A 21236-nucleotide genomic window follows, 5' to 3' on the forward strand; every position below is an offset into this window, starting at 1 on the left:
TGCTTAGCAGCGTCTTTGATACTTAGGATCCTGACCAAACGAGCGCTGATTGGTCAATCTGCTTTTGTTTTTGTTTAATATTTGGATATCGTGTTTTTTCTTTGTGAACGCGTGTGAGATGATTAGTCGGTGTTTACTAAGAAGTATTCAGCACGGTAATTTGTTGAAATAAATTTGAAAACGTCTAATTTCAGAATGGATACTCTCTTGCATGTGTACATTACAACCAATGCATTTCTAGGATATCGTAGAAATTGCCTTATCAAGGGCTAATTTAATTAGTAGTCCATCCACCACATAGGTCATCCACGTATGTGCATGTCTGCATTAGACTGCAGGCGTCTTATTGGATTTTTTTAAAATACATCGTTTCTTATTTCGTCTTTTTCACAGACACGTGTCACTTGTACAACAATAATTAATGGCGTTAGTTACATACACCGGTAAAATAATGTTCAGATGTATGACGTGAATTACATATATTAAGTCCAACAGCGTCCTTGGAGGAAAATACTTAAAGCCGCAAACTTTTTGACTTTGACAGCTCGCCCTGGATCGACAGACTCAAGAGTACATTACAGTAACAGAGGGAGGTGTAGCGATCCTATGGCTGGAGTCAAAACAGCGAGAGGAAATATAAAACCGGGGACAGATCATTTACTGGGTGTCAGAAGTAATTAAAGTTGTATCATGTTGGATTCTTAGGTGTCACACCAGTAAGAAAAACGATTGTTTGTTATTTATACAGCTAAAGTGTATACATGTTTTCTTAAGTCATGGAGAATGAATGGGTGTCACATTTAGTGGAGATAACGCCAATAAATACTCTGGTAATCAGATGAGAACAGATTTCTCTATCACCACCTGTCACCGGCTCGAAACAGTCGTGCTTGATGAAAAAACAACAAAGTCCGGGATCGAATTCCTCGGCTAAACCTAACCATTGTTGGCAGTTGTACTGTACGGAAGCCAGGCGCCATTCATAAATCTCGTCAAGTTTTAAACGATTCAATATTTACTGTAAAGCATAACTGATCAGCGATTTTTCATATTAAACTACATATATTTTAATCATATCAAATTTCTGCCTCTGGCGAAAATGAGATAGTGTTTAAAGGAATGTACTCAATAGAATTGGAATGGGTTCGTTTACAATTCAATTTGTGGTTACTTAGTCTGGGACAATTAACGTCCAGCCCACTGACAGTTATCTTGGCCGAAATCTTCACGGTATTGATGTTCGGAATAAGTGACCAATAAGACCGATGACAAACAGGATAATACCACAAAGTGTATAGACCATGGAGTTCCGCCAAGTCTGGTCCGCTACAGACAAATAAAATTAAAACTTTCAGACCAAATTATTTCAATCATCTCCGAAGTCATAATCATTGTTTAAGTCCGTATCTTTCTCTGATATATTCGAATTCATAAACAAGTCGTTTTAGTGATTCAATATAATCAATAATGATATTCTAATGAAGATTAGTTTCGATTTCAAACTTTAAAGCTAACACGGTAATCTTCTTCACAGAATGGCGCGGGGCTTGATCGTCTGTACTAACGAGAAGAAGACACATCCGATTGACATGTGTAAATGTATATATCTAAAAATTTAACTTATTTTCCGATTTTAGCCGACACACCTTTGCTGTTATCCTTAAATCTGACGTGTAAGATCACGAATATCGTCTCGAGAACCACCAAACCTTGACGAAAGTTATAGGAAACAAGTGATAAAAATAAGAAATTCCTCTCGAGGAACGTCAAAATCATACCGATCCCCTTGCATTCAGGTTCTAATGGAATGCGTTTCTACTGGTTATGTTTATAAAATGGGTTGCATTGAAAATGTTAAAATAACTCGCTGAAAACTAGAATGTACAAGTATACATTCGTTGGACGGTAAATATGTGTAAGTTTAGCAACTGGGTTACAATAGTGATCCTTTCCATAGTAGGGATAAAGTTTGATTTTGTGTAATTTGATTGAGCGTTATTTAATGTACAAATTACTATAATTACTAGTAACTATTGATGGAGAAGTGAGGCTTGGTAGCAAGAAGCAGATTGAGGGAAGAAAGCTAGAAGCACAATGAAAGTAAAACGATGGAAACCACAACGAAGCTGGGAAGCTGCAAGAAGGAGGAGAAATTTTAAGCGCAGGGAAGGAGGGAAGCTTGGAGCATAATGAGGAAAGGAAGCTGGAAGACAAAGAGAGTAGGAAGCTGGAAGCGCAAGGAGGTAGTAGAAAGCTTGAAGAACAAAGAGGGCAAGAAGCTGGAAGGACAAGGTGGAAGTAGGAAGCTGGAAGGACAAAGAGGGCAAGAAGCTGGAAGGACAAGGTGGAAGTAGGAAGCTGGAAGGACAAAGAGGGCAAGAAGCTGGAAGGACAAGGTGGAAGTAGGAAGCTGGCAGGACAAGGTGGAAGTAGGACGCTGGAAGGACAAATAGGGCAAGAAGCCGGAAGGACAAGGTGGAAGTAGGAAGCTGGAATGACAGGGAGGGGAGGAAGCTTGAAGGACAAGGTGGAAGCAGGAAGCTGGAAGGACAAGTAGGGCAAGAAGCTGGAAGGTCAAGGTGGAAGTAGGAAGCTGGAAAGACAAGGAGGGTAGGAAGCTTGAAGGGCAATGTGGAAGTAGGAAGCTGGAAGAACAAGGAGGGTAGAAAGCTGGAAGGACAAAGAGGGCAGGAAGCTGGAAGGACAAGGGGGGTAGGAAGCTTGAAGGAGAATGTGGAAGCAGGAAGCTGGAAGGACAAGTAGGGCAAGAAGCTGGAAGGCCAAGGTGGAAGTAGGAAGCTGGCAGGACAAGGTGGGTAGGAAGCTGGAAGGACAAGGTGGAAGTAGGAAGCTGGAAGGACAAATAGGGCAAGAAGCTGGAAGGACAAGGTGGAAGTAGGAAGCTAGAATGACAAGGTGGGTAGGAAGCTTGAAGGGCAAGGTGGAAGTAGGAAGCTGGAAGGACAAGGTAGGTAGGAAGCTGGAAGGACAAAGTGGGTAGGAAGCTTGAAGGACAAGGTGGAAGTAGGAAGCTGGAAGAACAAGGAGGGTAGAAAGCTGGAAGGACAAGGTGGAAGTAGGAAGCTGGAAGGACAAGGTGGGTAGGAAGCTTGAAGGACAATGTGGAAGTAGGAAGCTTGAAGGACAAGGTGGAAGTAGGAAGCTGGAAGAACAAGGAGGGTAGAAAGCTGGAAGGACAAGGTGGAAGTAGGAAGCTGGAAGGACAAGGAGGGTAGGAAGCTGGAAGTACAACTAGAATGAATAGCTACTAGCACAAGGCGTCTTGGAAGAGGGGAATTTTGTTACATCGATTTAGCAAAGCCATTTTACGTAGTTACTAATTATCGATCTCAATAGAAATGCTATTAAGGTTCTATCAGATGCAATGGACAATATGCGAAGAAACAAATTAACATAAACTTGAAACAAGGGACACATACTTTCTTCACGGGGATATCGACAATGATGTGATAAATTGGTAATCTTGCACCATTCATATGTGTTCATTGATAAGTAACCCTGGGTATTTGGTGCTCACGTCGTCCAGTGTCTAGGCTGCCCAGACAGCTTTCTATCCCCTAACACGGCTTCAGCCCCACCACACTCAGTAATTGTACGTCTTAAAATTGTTTACCCAGAGTGCTTTGGCAAACACTTGGGACCTTTCCTTTATACCTACAATGAAGGGAACACACTAAACAGAATAAGATTTGCTGACGATGTTAGTAATGAACAAACAGATAGATACACGAGGGCGGCAAGTTTATAGATGAAATCATTGAGTAGGAAATGAAGCAGCGAACACAGGAGATTGAAAATAGAAAACAATTACACCGCGTCATTTATACCAAAGCAAATGACCCACTGGGAAAGACTTGGTTAGCCACTGGGGTGTCTAGGTATATTATGCTGGTAGCGTCCAATTTAAACGTATACAATACCTCTTATTTTGATAGTTTAATTTAAAGCGAACTATTAATGAAAGTCACTGTGACAACAGAAAACATAATGGATGTATCGTGTATTCGTATGTCTCCAATTTGTCTAAAGCGAGCTGATTCATCATGACATCTGATCGGTAATCCACACCATAGTGTGACGTTACCAGAAGGTCACCCTGGGTACATTGGTGTGATCTATCTGTGCAATCTTAGGGTTCGGAAACATACTTAAATATTACAACATTCTGAAGGAACATTTCAATGACCGTTTCATTACAACCTATAATAAAATCATCCTTTTATTGTTTCATTTTCATAATTAATAAAAAGTTTTATAAACACCATATTCTATTTAATGTTTAAGTACTGTGATTTATAGGACGTTCTTAGTCACAAAGGACTGGCAGTTGTCAGGGCAACAAGAACTAACAAAACCGGAAGTTGCTGAAACATCGGGAACCTATCAGAATCTGACGTCATTAAGAACCATAACATTAAAGGACACTAAGTTTATGTAGACAACAGAAACCTCTTGATGTTGTTGAGGGCAACATGAGTCTTATATAACCATATATTACAGAGAATCACAGAAACCTCGCGGAGCTCGATGTTGGTGAGGGCAACATGAGTCTTGTATAACCATATATTACAGAGAATAACAGAAACCTCGCGGAGCTTGATGTTGGTGAGGGCAACATGAGTCTTAAAAAAACATATATTACAGAGAATAACAGAAACCTCGCTGAGCTGGATGTTTCTGAGGGCAACATGAGTCTTACATAACCAGATATTACAGAGAATAACAGAAACCTCGCTGAGCTGGATGTTACTGAGGGCAACATGAGTCTTATATAAACAGATATTACAGAGAATAACAGAACCTCGCAGAGATTGATGTTGGTGAGGGCAACATGAGTCTTATATAACTATATATTACAGAGAATAACAGAAACCTCGCTGAGCTCAATGTTGGTGAGGGCAACATGAGTCTTATATAACCATATATTATAGAGAATAACAGAAACCTCGCTGAGCTCGATGTTTCTGCGGGCAACATGAGTCTTATATAACCATATATTACAGATAATAACAGAAACCTCGCTGAGCTGGATGTTACTGAGGGCAACATGAGTCTTATATAAACAGATATTACAGAGAATAACAGAACCTCGCGGAGCTTGATGTTGGTGAGGGCAACATGAGTCTTATGTAACCATATATTACAGAGAATAACAGAAACCTCTCTGAGCTCGATGTTTCTGAGGGCAACATGAGTCTTACATAACCAGATACTACAGAGAATAACAGAAACCTCGCGGAGCTCGATGTTTCTGAGGGCAACATGAGTCTTATATAACCAGATATTACAGAGAATAACAGAAACCTCGCGGAGCTCGATGTTGGCGAGGGCAACATGAGTCTTATATAACCATATATTACAGATAATAACAGAAACCTCGCTGAGCTGGATGTTACTGAGGGCAACATGAGTCTTATATAACCATATATTATAGAGAATAACAGAAACCTCGCTGAGCTGGATGTTACTGAGGGCAACATGAGTCTTATATAACCATATATTACAGATAATAACAGAAACCTCGCTGAGCTGGATGTTACTGAGGGCAACATGAGTCTTATATAACCATATACATTTGTATTACAGAGAATAACAGAAACCTCGCTGAGCTCAATGTTGGTGAGGGCAACATGAGTCTTATATATAACAGAAACCTCGCTGAGCTGGATGTTTCTGAAGGCAACATGAGTCTTATATAACCAGATATTACAGAGAATAACAGAACCTCGCAGAGCTTGATGTTGGTGAGTGCAACATGAGTCTTAAAAAAACATATATTACAGAGAATAACAGAAACCTCGCTGAGCTGGATGTTTCTGAAGGCAACATGAGTCTTATATAAACAGATATTACAGAGAATAACAGAACCTCGCAGAGCTTGATGTTGGTGAGGGCAACATGAGTCTTAAAAAAACATATATTACAGAGAATAACAGAAACCTCGCTGAGCTGGATGTTTCTGAGGGCAACATGAGTCTTACATAACCAGATATTACAGAGAATAACAGAAACCTCGCGGAGCTCGATGTTTCTGAGAGCAACATGAGTCTTATATAACCAAATATTACAGAGAATAACAGAAGCTTCGCTGAGCTCGATGTTGGTGAGGGCAACATGAGTCTTAGATAACCATATATTACAGAGAATACCAGAAACTTCGCTGAGCTCGATGTTGGTGAGGGCAAAATGAGTCTTGTATAACCATATATTACAGAGAATACCAGAAACTTCGCTGAGCTCGATGTTGGTGAGGGCAGCATGAGTCTTATATAACCATATATTATAGAGAATAACAGAAACCTCGCGGAGCTCGATGTTTCTGAGGGCAACATGAGTCTTATGTAACCATATATTACAGAGAATAACCGAAACCTCGCTGAGCTCGATGTCGGTGAGGGCAACATGAGTCTTGTATAACCATATATTACAGAGAATACCAGAAACTTCGCTGAGCTCGATGTTGGTGAGGGCAGCATGAGACTTATATAACCATATATTACAGAGAATAACCGAAACCTCGCTGAGCTCGATGTCGGTGAGGGCAACATGAGTCTTAGATCACCATATATTACAGAGAATAACCGAAACCTCGCTGAGCTCGATGTCGGTGAGGGCAACATGAGTCTTAAGTAACAACATATTACAGAGAATAACTGAAACCTCGCTGAGCTCGATGTTGGTGAGGGCAGCATGAGTCTTATATAACCATATATTACAGAGAATAACAGAAACCTCGCTGAGCTCGATGTTTCTGAGGGCAACATGAGTCTTATATAACCATATATTACAGAGAATAACAGAAACCTCGCTGAGCTCGATGTTTCTGAGGGCAACATGAGTCTTATATAACCATATATTACAGAGAATAACAGAAACCTCGCTGAGCTCGATGTTTCTGAGGGCAACATGAGTCTTATATAACCATATATTACAGAGAATAACAGAAACCTCGCTGAGCTCGATGTTTCTGAGGGCAACATGAGTCTTATATAACCATATATTACAGAGAATAACAGAAACCTCGCTGAGCTCGATGTTTCTGAGGGCAACATGAGTCTTATATAACCATATATTACAGAGAATAACAGAAACCTCGCTGAGCTCGATGTTTCTGAGGGCAACATGAGTCTTATATAACCATATATTACAGAGAATAACAGAAACCTCGCTGAGCTCGATGTTTCTGAGGGCAACATGAGTCTTATATAACCATATATTACAGAGAATAACAGAAACCTCGCTGAGCTCGATGTTGGTGAGGGCAACATGAGTCTTATATAACCATATATTACAGAGAATAACAGAAACCTCGCTGAGCTCGATGTTTCTGAGGGCAACATGAGTCTTATATAACCATATATTACAGAGAATAACAGAAACCTCGCTGAGCTCGATGTTGGTGAGGGCAACATGAGTCTTATATAACCATATATTACAGAGAATAACAGAAACCTCGCAGAGCTTGATGTTACTGAGGGCAACATGAGTATTAAGTAACAACATATTACAGAGAATAACTGAAACCTGAAATTGATATTCAATACAGGAACCGGAAAGAACTGATAGAACTTGGAATATGTGAGGACAACAGGAACATCAGAACTGAAAATAGTGAGAGCAACGGGTACCTAATATATTTAGAAATTGACGAGGACGGCAATACCTTAACAAAACAGGCAATTGGCGAGGACTCTGGGAACCTAGAAGAACAGGATTTTAGGGCAGCAACACGCTAATAGAACCGGAAGTTGATGAGGACAACAAATACGTGACAGAACCTGACATTTCTGAGAAAACCAGGAACCTGATATAAATGTATGTTGAGGAGGACAACATTAACCTATACACAACATGACATACAAAGTATTGAGCACAACATGAACCTTTGTAACACCAATCTAACAGTACTGACTGTTGATGAGGCCAACGGAAGCCCTGTGGAACATTTGATGGTGAGACAACAGGAAGCTTAAAGAACCATATACCAGAAAGGGCAATAGGAAGCAAACTATTTAATTCGGATGTAAGTGAGAAAAACAACAACCTCAAAGAACCAGAAGTTAGTAAAGAGAAACCGGAACGTAATAGAACCAGATTGTATTAGACAGATGTTGGTTGGAGCAATAAGCACCTGTTACAACAAGAAGATAAGGAAGACACATATATGTTAGAACTGGAAGTAGCTGGGGCAATCATAGATCTAATAGAATCGGTAGTAATATCAAAGTTTTACTTTCTACACAAACAATGTACTTATTAAATGTGTCGCAACGTTTCAAGACCGCCTGGTCCATTTGTCAAGCCTCAAGACCGCCTGGTCCATTTGTCAAGCCTCAAGACTGACAAAGAGACCAGTCGGTCTTGAAACGTTGCGACACGTTTAATAAGTACATTGTTAGTGTAGAAAGTAAAATTTTGATATCACATATTTCCAAACTGATGAATCTTATTGAAGATATTTGAATCGGTAGTAGCTAAGGTCAGCACAGATCTAAAACAACCGGAAGTAGCTAAGACCAACGCTATACGAATAAATGTCAACAGAGAACCAGACGAACTCTCGGTCATCACAATTTAATAAGAACGGAAGTAATTGAATTTAAAACATATATAATAAAACAAGGTGTAGCTGAGGTCAATATCGGATATAACGGAATGAGAAATAGCTGATGCCAACGCTAGTCTAATACAACTGACAAAAACTAATGCCATTACAAATATTTTTTAACCGGAGGTAGTTGAGGTTAACATGAATTCAATACATTAACGTGTAGTCAAGTCCAAAACAGATCCAAGAGAACCGGCTATATGTGGGAACTTCAGATTGTACAGAAGTGCAAAATATATGTAGGTGTAACGACTTACAATTATTCTTTATGGCTTCATGAATTCTAAAAACAACTTATTTTCCCTAACGATCAGAACCCATGAAGAGGGATGTAAACAATTTCAGCTATTATGACCTAACGCCTAAGTGTTGTAACTATCAATTATCTACTCGTGGTTAACAATGCTGCCAAGGTTTCGTCGTCACTTACAGAACGTGTGATAATCACCTTTGCTATAGTAATAGTCAAACCTTGGCAGCAAACCTTCGGTAAGTGAGTGAAACATGTACAGGCGTCCGATGCCTTACGTTAGAGACGTGTACTCCCTGAAACAACGGGGAAAATGTTACTTCCGTTAAACAAGGGAGGTAACTCTATGGCACTTAGAAAAAGTTTAACTTATATGCCGACTACATAAACATGTTTTGTTGTAACCAGTGTACTAAGTTCTTGTTCAGCCAATCAGATTAATGCACGTGTTGACACGTGTTTTACATGTTCGTTTTACACGGAAATTCCTTGGATACAACTATCCCAAACTTTATTCACGCAGCTTTGGGATGTCAGCCTAGAATAACATTCATGAAGTTCACGGGTTCACTTCCGGGGAATAAACACACATTTTACTCGGGTTTAAGTGATGAGGGTTTAGGTCAAAGTGTGTCCAAACAATCCCGGTGAGTTTGATCGGTCAGACTATATGGACTAGACACACGGTCAGTCAACGTTTCCCTGTGTATGGAGGCAGGTCGACGTTTTTGTTATCATTTATGTCAACTTATGAGTTTTGCGTCTGTTGTCAAGTTCTCTATATATATGGTACTGTTTAGCCTCTGTCGTCCAATTCCATCGCTTATAACCGACCAGACAATTGTTTATATATCATTTTACTTAAAGGACATCGGTGCTTCTTGTCGATACACTTGATTGTAGCATTTCGGGACGCTACTGATACCAACTATTGGTACATCGTAGCTAATTGCATGCGGGGTATAAGGTATATCGCTATGACGTCTTATTTAGAAGACTTAAAAAGACGACGGGCACAACAATTTCAGACCAACACAGAACGGATAGAATTGGGGGAAACAATTTCTGTTTACTGAAATCCACTTAACTCTAGAAGTACATTCCTCAGTTAGTACGCATAATTTATGGCGATTTTTGCTTATTATCTGAAATGGCACAGCTGGTGAGCTCGGCCGTAACTGTTTTTCGGAACTTCATAGAGCAGTGAAGGGAGGTCGTAAAGGTCTTGTTTTCGTGTGTTTTTATCTACCACCCTCACATTATTTATATACATGCCATGACCCTCCCTACTTCTCATCTAGCGTTAGGTCTTACTAGACACGAGATCTGACGCTCGATGCGCGACTGATAAGTTCATTAACTCGACATCATTGCCTGAGTTGATGACTCGAAAATCTTCTGTACGCGGACCAAACAAAATGTGTGGTTGCTGTAAATGACACAGTATTCCTTCTCCTGTAGAAATGGATACAGAATTCTGGGGAATGATGTCGGACATTTACGATCAGCTAGTGGCCCTCCTGTGGGGACTTAGAAATACGCGTATACCAGAGTACCACCAATTTGTGTCCCCTGTTTGGCGGGTTTTCTAGCGTATACATCCGGCTAATTCATTATTTCTCTTGGATTACTTACTGTATAACAAAAATGAATTTATGTATCGAATATAGAGCTTCGTTTCTGACATCGGTCAGTATAGACAGTAATGTGACACTTCCATGTTAAATTTATAAAGGTCGTATCAGATATTGATCTTCCCGTCGTCAAGTCCTTAAAAAATTGAAAAGTTACTACAAAAACGTCCGTACACTTATTCCATGATAATGATTGGTTTACCGGGAAAGTAATACAGCCGTGACAGTTTTATTGCTGGGTTGGAACCTTTCTGAAATATTCAGTCCACTTTTTGGTTGTCAACGTGTGGCGTTTTGGGTTGTTTTGATAAACTATAAAGATCAATTTCTGGTCTCTCTTAATCTTAATTATGCCTCTCTTCGTCAAAATATACCATTAGTGCCAGAGTTGTTTTAGCGACTGTTATCTTAATAACAGTTATTTGGCAACTTAGTTTAATAACTCAATGTCTGAGACGATGGTAACTTGTAACTTTTGGAATGAAAGATGGACAAAAGCAGTATTACATGAAAAAAATCCAATATTGCTTTTTTACCATGACAACGTAGCGATTGTCCACTGTCGTCAAAAGTAACCGATCAAACGTCACCCCAAAGCATAGCAAGCTACATTTATTGCGTAAAGATATCTGAATAAAAATGGCAGAGTTATTGATCATCAAAATATCATACAAATGAGAGGTCTGGTATATGGAGACTGTATTCGGTTACATAAAAACATACAGGTCTACAAAACTTCAAACAGACCGTGTTTTGTAGAATAGGAACTACTTTCGGATGTTCTTCTCTACGGGAGGCTTACCGTAACCACGTAAAAGAAAGTGGCCAAGATGGAGGACGCGTTAGCTGTTATGATATCAGCCCAACAACATGATAGTGATCTTACACGTATTTATAGTCCGCCAGATTCCCCATGTCATGTTGACGCGAAAAGGTTGACATTAGAAATGTCGGTTATGTGTGTATTATAGGACCAGGGGCTTCGTCTGAACAATCTCACAACCAATCTACGGGAGCAATACAGGAAACAGGAAAATCACAAAAGTTTAATTTCATTCTACTTTTGTTCATTTTAAACATCTCAATAGCTTTGATAAAACCGTATAACTACACGGTGGCCATCTTGAACAGATGTAGCAGGTAATGTATGAGAAACTTCCTCGTGGTGCAAGGAAGAAACAAACGGTCATTGTTAATTTGCGGGTTACATTTTGATTAGAGAGTTGGCAGACACCCACCGTCAGGTTCTGGCCTTTAGTTCTGGCTTTGAGGGTCTGTGTTTTATAGACAAACATCAAAAGTGTTCTCCATCAACATTAATCTGCCGCTAATATCGCCTTCCGGACCGCCATATTGAATTCAACCCCTTCAGGTCCCGGAGAGATTACTTGTTACCTTAATTCGAAGTTTCGACGGGTTCAACGCAATTTGGGTATTGATATTCCGTCAGTCAATTGTCTTGTTCTGTATGTGAAAAGCATCCCATTATAACATATATCACATCTGTCTAAACACTTCGCGCGCTTTGATGAGAAACAGACGACAACCACATAAGCGCGTGCGGCGAGCAGACGTTAACTTTTTACTGCATCGCGAATAATTGGAGTGAGGAGAAATTGAAATAAAAATGCAATAAATTCTACAAATTCAAAAGAAACAACTCTGGTGAAAACCCCAGTTCATTACTTACTCGTTTTAATCGGGTTAAACAATGCATTTTCTCGACAACATGACGTTTCGGATGTTCCTCCGGAGATGCGTTTTAGAGCATGGTGCACTTCCTCCGGGAGGGGTCATTCTGTGCCATTGTCGATGAATACCTGTAAGTTACTCGACACAAAACAGATTGGAACTATTATATTAGAACACTGTTACCTAATAACGCCTGAATTAGCCCATATGTTATCTGCAGTGGTCGGTGGGGTAATTGGACACATCCTCACGTAGCATAACCACCAATGATACTCGTAAATTACATAAATGGTTAAATTGGGGTATGTGGTGATAAAAAAACTTGTGACGGGGATGTTACACTTAGCGAAGGAGGCCACATTGGGGCGGTAATGAATTACTCAATTGGGGGATAGGAAGTATTAATCTCTATAAATTAATCCACATCCAAACAAATGTACGACTTGTCGTCCGCCCTCAGACTGTAATGTGACGAGACTGGTCGTGACGTCTAGATCAAGCGCTAACGACATAGTAGATTACATACGCTTGGAATGGCAAGATCAGCAGTTTTCAAAGATTTTTTCGAAATTCAAAGCAAAGCGGCAAATGTCTTTTAGTATCAATGAGTACTTAACATTGATAAACGTACACTTACTAGGTCATTTTAATAAGATCACTGAAAAAACACAAGATGTTTTAAAAAATGTGTTATATTTGTTTCGCCTTTCTTGCAGTGAAAAAGAATCTATGCAAAACAGTGTTTCCTCGTAAACTTGGTAAAGTTACGACTACAGAATGACCTTGATACAAATAATTTGAAAGATTTTCTTTTCCAAAGTGCTAAGCTGTTTTGTAACGCTCAAGGATAACTCTAAATTAGAATGGTTAATTACACACCAAAAGTAAACGCCAATATGTTGGTCCGCGTTGGCAGCATCGGCTGTTACCACAGTAGATCATTAACCCAGCAATTCATCATCGGCTCTTGGTATTTGAATCTATTTGAAGCCACACATTTCGTCATTCGAAAATCTGAAAAATTCAGAGATATTAGCGTTAACAGGTGTTAACTAATGAAACTGTTCACAATAGTCAGACCACCAACAATACGTAATGTTTGCGCATGCGTTTAACATTGTCTGGGGGTCAGCCTGCCATCCTGTCTGCGGGAACTATGGGAAAGTGTGCGTGCCAGTTATAAGAAATTAATGGCAATTACGACAGCGGGCTGAGTGAGAGACATGCGCCAGTTGTCGGGATTCCGGGACAGTGTACCACAGAAACCGGATATACACAAGCTCCACCTATATCACGTATATTGCCCATGTAGTATAGGGAAACCTGATTCGGTGTTCCCTACCACAAGGTATACTGTAGTATAGGGAAACCTGATTCGGTGTTCCCTACCACAAGGTATACTGTAGTATAGGGAAACCTGATTCGGTGTTCCCTACCACAAGGTATACCAAAATGAAAATATAAGCGCAACAATAAAGTGGATTGAGTTTGCGGCGCATTGGTGTCGTCAGCTCCATTCATTCCGAACTCAGGTGTGGTGCCTCTTGCTCATTTTTTTGTAGAGCTTCTGAATAAGGGAGCAACGACTGGGGAAACTCGAGCGCGTGAGATATACACGAAGTTTTATTTCCCCGTTATTTTATTAATATAATCCAATCAAACACTCTATATTATAGATGAGGTATAACAATATGATTAGCGAAAATGTTCGGTTAAGGCTGTATGCATGTGATTTATCAGAGTTATCTCCCTGAAAAGAGAGAAGACGAAAGAGACAATAGCAGCATTGTTAACAATGCATCAACCAAGCCCTCGCTATATGGTACAGTAAGGCACTGTAAGGCATTCGCTATAGGTTAAAGTAAGATACATCTATAGATATACGTTTTGACAGGAACAGAGATACAACCAAACGGACAGTCAAAAACAAGTTACAGTAGAAAACGGACACATGATACACTATAAAGTTCATCAAAAGGACCTAAACCCATTTTTTTAACTTCATAATCGTATAAAAGAAAAAAAAAGAAAAAAATGTTAAGTTAAATGTTCATCTGAAAATCTGGCCAGCTTGTACCGAGATAATAAGGCGTTTTATTGACTGATCTTGGCAAGATAAATACGTTGATGTTTAACCTCGAACTTTTGGAATAAGAAGCTGTAAACATTATTAGTCTGAATGTCGGTAGATTATATGATGTGTAGGACCCTGTCAACGTCTTACTTAAACTTTAATTGAAAGATCTGATTTAATTCAAAACAAAACTGTTTTGTTTCAAACGTATAATGAGGATTTACGCGGGTTCCTGGCGTGACAGTGACACATATATGACTAGCGAAGGAAATATTATAGGCGCGGAAACATTAAACATTTTTTACTTCCCTCAAAGTTCAACACGTGTTTCTTGAATTTTAGAGTACATCTTTATTACTCGATTTCAGTTTTTGACATTTTAACAGGAAAAGGTTTTACCATAGTATCAGTCGTGTACACAGATTCTCGTGGTAGACAAAGCCTGCCTATAGAACGGGTAAGGTACGGGTGTTCTTGATCAAGTTCCTTGTTTTTGGCATCTACTGTTTTCGAAATGAAACAGCTGACGTTCGTCATATTTTCTGTAAAGTTAGTGTTTGAGTCAGAATACAGCAATGTTCGGTACAACACCAATGTCTGGTTTGAATCTGTATAGACTCATAAGAGATTACACCGGTGTGTACGACGGTATTCACGGCTTACCTACAGATTTTCCCACCGCTGTTGCGCATGACGTTATTACGATACACAAGCCTTCCCCTAACCAGTGGTGTACGATGTAACTGAAGACGTATAGACTGTACGATACACAAACGTTCCCGTTAACCAGTGGTGTACGATGCCACTGAAGACGTTTAGATTGTACGATACACAAACGTTCCCTTTAACCAGTGGTGTACGATGTAACTGATGACGTATAGACTGTACGATACACAAACGTTCCCTTTAACCAGTGGTGTACGATGTAACTGATGACGTATAGACTGTACGATACACAAACGTTCCCTTTAACCAGTGGTGTACGATGTAACTGATGACGTATAGACTGTACGATACACAAACGTTCCCTTTAACCAGTGGTGTACGATGTAACTGATGACGTATAGACTGTACGATACACAAACGTTCCCTTTAACCAGTGGTGTACGATGTAACTGATGACGTATAGACTGTACGATACACAAACGTTCCCTTTAACCAGTGGTGTACGATGTAACTGATGACGTATAGACTGTACGATACACAAACGTTCCCTTTAACCAGTGGTGTACGATGTAACTGATGACGTATAGACTGTACGATACACAAACGTTCCCTTTAACCAGTGGTGTACGATGTAACTGATGACGTATAGACTGTACGATACACAAACGTTCCCTTTAACCAGTGGTGTACGATGTAACTGATGACGTATAGACTGTACGATACACAAACGTTCCCTTTAACCAGTGGTGTACGATGTAACTGATGACGTATAGACTGTACGATACACAAACGTTCCCTTTAACCAGTGGTGTACGATGTAACTGATGACGTATAGACTGTACGATACACAAACGTTCCCTTTAACCAGTGGTGTACGATGTAACTGATGACGTATAGACTGTACGATACACAAACGTTCCCTTTAACCAGTGGTGTACGATGTAACTGATGACGTATAGACTGTACGATACACAAACGTTCCCTTTAACCAGTGGTGTACGATGTAACTGATGACGTATAGACTGTACGATACACAAACGTTCCCTTTAACCAGTGGTGTACGATGTAACTGATGACGTATAGACTGTACGATACACAAACGTTCCCTTTAACCAGTGGTGTACGATGTAACTGATGACGTATAGACTGTACGATACACAAACGTTCCCTTTAACCAGTGGTGTACGATGTAACTGATGACGTATAGACTGTACGATACACAAACGTTCCCTTTAACCAGTGGTGTACGATGTAACTGATGACGTATAGACTGTACGATACACAAACGTTCCCTTTAACCAGTGGTGTACGATGTAACTGATGACGTATAGACTGTACGATACACAAACGTTCCCTTTAACCAGTGGTGTACGATGTAACTGATGACGTATAGACTGTACGATACACAAACGTTCCCTTTAACCAGTGGTGTACGATGTAACTGATGACGTATAGACTGTACGATACACAAACGTTCCCTTTAACCAGTGGTGTACGATGTAACTGATGACGTATAGACTGTACGATACACAAACGTTCCCTTTAACCAGTGGTGTACGATGTAACTGATGACGTATAGACTGTACGATACACAAACGTTCCCTTTAACCAGTGGTGTACGATGTAACTGATGACGTATAGACTGTACGATACACAAACGTTCCCTTTAACCAGTGGTGTACGATGTAACTGATGACGTATAGACTGTACGATACACAAGCGTTCCCTTTAACCAGTGGTGTACGATGTCACTGATGACGTATAGACTGTACGATACACAAACGTTCCCTTTAACCAGTGGTGTACGATGTAACTGAAGACGTATAGACTGTACGATACACAAACGTTCCCTTTAACCAATGGTGTACGATGTAACTCAAGACGTATAGACTGTACGATACACAAACGTTCCCTTTAACCAATGGTGTACGATGTAACTCAAGACGTATAGACTGTACGATACACAAACGTTCCCTTTAACCAATGGTGTACGATGTAACTCAAGACGTATAGACTGTACGATACACAAACGCTCCCTTTAACCAATGGTGTACGATGTAACTCAAGACGTATAGACTGTACGATACACAAACGTTCCCTTTAACCAATGGTGTACGATGTAACTCAAGACGTATAGACTGTACGATACACAAACGTTCCCGTTAACCAGTGGTGTACGATGTAACTCAAGACGTATGGACTGTACGATACACAAACGCTCCCGTTAACCAATGGTGTACGATGTAACTCAAGACGTATAGACTGTACGACACACAAACGTTCCCGTTAACCAGTGGTGTACGATGTAACTCAAGACGTATAGACAGTACGATACACAAACGCTCCCTTTAACCAGTATAGACTGTACGATACACAAACGTTCCCTTTAACCAATGGTGTACGATGTAACTCAAGACGTATAGACAGTACGATACACAAACGCTCCCTTTAACCAATGGTGTACGATGTAACTGATGACGTATAGACTGTACGATACACAAACGTTCCCTTTAACCAGTGGTGTACGATAAAACTGATGTACGATACACAAGCGTTCCTTTTAACCAGTGGTGTACGATGTCAATGATGACGTATAGACTGTACGATACACAAGCGTTCCCTTTAAACAGTGGTGTACGATGTAACTACATGATAATTTGGTAAATTAACTGGTAGTGTACGACAGTATATCGCACAGGTGTTCCCTTTAACCGGTGATGTATGACGATATAGAAAATTCAACGTATCACATATGTTCCTATTGCGCAGTGCCGCTGGTAAACTCATAAGCACACATGGTTAAAATTTAAACCACGTACACGGTTACATAGTATAGACCAATAAAGTTTAACAATTACATTTAGTTCGGCTGGTTATAAGGAAATATTTAATTGAAATGAACAAAATAACCAAACACAATATAAAGGACAAAAAATAGTATTTACAGTACAGCCTAATTTGATTTCCAGGGACCAGACACATCGATACACTGGTTTGCGGTACAGATTCTAAAAGAGAGGAAATGTTTCAAGGTTTGATCCCTTCATGCAAATAACCGAAACATTCAAGAATCAGCTGTGATATTAAGCGGAATGAATTTCTGGATACTTTTGCTAACCTTTCACACAGATAATGGTGTTCTATACGTTCTGGGAGTACTCTTCGATCCTCGTCACTTTCCAATATTTTGTATTCCTGCTGTCATGATGTTGACCAGCACCTCGTCAAATGACTGGCATCATAAAAATATGGCAAGCAATGGGGATTAGGGCCTTTCAGCGTACACATGGAAAGGGAGGGAGTCTGTAATAGTGTAAGTAGGGGTTCTGTCAGTGGCGCTATCGCCCTCCCTCAGACATACCGGGCAACCTAATATTAAAGTACACGAGTGGTCATTAAATAGACATCTGAGCAGAAACCTACTCTAAGGTAGGGGAGCAACAACAGACGTCTGACAGCGTCGATTACACTTTTATTATTGCACAGTAAAGGCTAACAACACTGCAGCCAGTCTCAAACGACCAATCAAAAACAGCAACACTGAAGACGGTTACAAATCAACAAATAACAAGCAGTGTTTTATACACGTTTCGGCACCACATGCATCATTATATCTAGCATGAAAAAACACCAAATTAAAATCACATTTTTCACAGGATTTTTTGTTTTTGCAGTGAAGTATTTTTTCAATCAACATCGAGTTTTTTAATACATTTTTCTGCTTTGAAGATACCCCTTAACAAGTATGATAGGTATAAATTTGCCCTCCTATCGGCTGTTTGTAATAAATGCTGGTCGTTTTTACATGTCATTTCGTTGAGAGAACATGAATCACTACATACACATGGTAAATGTGATACATGCATTTTTTTAGGGAAAAGATAGAAAACGTACTGTTACTGATAAGAGCAGAGAATTTTTTGTATGATGTGATTATGAACATTCATCATACTTCAATTATATAACACCCACTTCCTGCTCGTAGACCCTCCCAGACTCAATCATCATTCACCACAGTCTTTCAGGTCTAGGCACATATCGACTGGAAAATATAGATCGTGAACATCTTTAATAGATGATATTGATTGGGTTTTTTTGTTAGTCCTAATTCGGGGTGTTACACCAACAGATGGCGTGGTTATACACGGCAATATTCAACAACTCAACCCCTAGTTGTTTATGTTACGTACAAATACATAACGTCACAAATTCAATAAGGGGTGACGTAGCTTTACTAGCAGGGTTGCTTCACCAGGCGCCACCTAACCCTAAATCTACTACATGATCCCAAATGTCAATTACAGGGCTACATGTTCTGGGTAGGGAGTATCATTAGACACCTCAGATCAACACTCAGTATATCCCACCATTGATGGTAACGATTTACCTCAGTAGTTCAGTCACGTATTATTTAGTTTTAAGTAACTCACACTTGTGTGGCCTGAATTATACATATACAATTTGACTCCCCCACCCCAGTTAACGTGACCTTAGTCTGCTTTCCCTTCCGAGGATACATTTCTATTTGAACACCCGGACTGTTCCATACTTAAAAGCAGACTTTCCCCTGTCCGATCCCGATATATATTTATCTCTTGGCCATCAGTCCCCCCCCCNTCTGGTCAGTGCTGGAGATATCTGACCACCGATCATTCACTGCCCGGTGAGTACTAGGACGGGTTCCCCGTCAGCCCAGATTGTGCTCTCACTGTGACCCATGTTGGCATTTAACTATTATCGTATGACGCAATTCCAGTGTGAATTGTCTCTGCTCAATTTCCATTCATTTCCATTTCATTACCAGATAAGTCCTGATGAAAATTGAATTATATCATCTTGTATGTTCCTCATTATCAATTATCTTTGCGGAATAAGAATGCATATGCAAATAAAAGTACATAAGATGATAGCGCAGATGATATGTCCCCAATAACAAGTCAACATCACCGGTAATAAAATCTAGTTTACAGCTTTCTTGGTGTAACGGAGATAAATACTGAAGCATGATAGCAAACATCTATACATATTTAGGCACAAATATATTGACTAAACCCCACAAGTGACTTTTAAAGATCAAGAAGCATAACATTACATTAAATTATATGAATACTTTCTCTGTAAAAATTGTCATTTCAAATAAGAAGTGCGTTTATAGAAATATTTTCAACACACACGTAGGTCATATGTTGGCTCCAGTAAAAAGCCCATGTCCTATATAAAAAAAAGTGTTTCTGTAAATTTGCTTGAAATCAATTTAACATTTTATATTTTTACAATGTCTTCTCCATTGGTTGGAGAGTTGTTCTAAAATGGTGATGGGATCGTCTTCGTTACGATTACACGAACAAAATTGAAAATATTTTAAACATTGTAACAACAGAACTTTTCTGTCATTGGTTTAGCCAGAAAACAGGCAAGCCAACAAGAGTTGTGTCCCTTGTATTCTATCAAACAAGACAACAAATACTACACCATAATCCAGGAAATAACTTGACCGAGTTAGGAAGCTTACATCGCCTACATGTCTCCAGTAAAACAGAGATGGTTTGACTGAATTAGGAAGCTTACATCGCCTACATGTCTCCAGTAAAACAGAGAGGGTTTGACTGAGTTAGGAAGCTTACATCGCCTACATGTCTCCAGTAAAACAGAGATGGTTTAACTGAGTTAGAAGCTTACATCGCCTACATGTCTCCAGTAAAACAGAGATGTTGAGTGTGTTTGATGAGAAGGACTATGTAGTATGTAAGTGCTTGTTTCCAAATCATCACAATGAAATGTCTTTTGTAATTGTACATGTTAATTGACACGAATAAAATATGGTTTAAACCAACTAAAACAGGGATGTATATCAGACACTTAAATACACATTTTACAATACACCAATCAACGTTGGTCCTCCCTCAATGATTTACGTAAAAATCCAATTTTTATTCTTTCAATCAAAAATATAATGTTAAAAGTCATGAAATGTTTAACACATCGCTACACATATTACTTTTTGAACTTGGGTATCTAGAACCTCTGGCTTCAACCATTAAACAAGAGGCCCATGGGCCTAAACGGTCACCTGAGTCTACAGTATTTATTTTTGTTGTTGAAATATGTACCAATTTGAGTAAAAAATAGTATAATGTTAACTTAACTTTGTCAGGACCATGAGCTGATCATTCCTAGACCAATTTTAAGTGAGATCGGCCTATTAGAACTTAGTAGCAAAATAGCGGCCATGGCAGCCAAATTGTATTTCTGATTGACCCGAAAAATAACAACACTTTGTCAGGACCATGA

Source organism: Mizuhopecten yessoensis, unplaced genomic scaffold, assembly GCF_002113885.1.
Source record: "Mizuhopecten yessoensis strain PY_sf001 unplaced genomic scaffold, ASM211388v2 scaffold7087, whole genome shotgun sequence".
Taxonomy (NCBI): domain Eukaryota; kingdom Metazoa; phylum Mollusca; class Bivalvia; order Pectinida; family Pectinidae; genus Mizuhopecten; species Mizuhopecten yessoensis.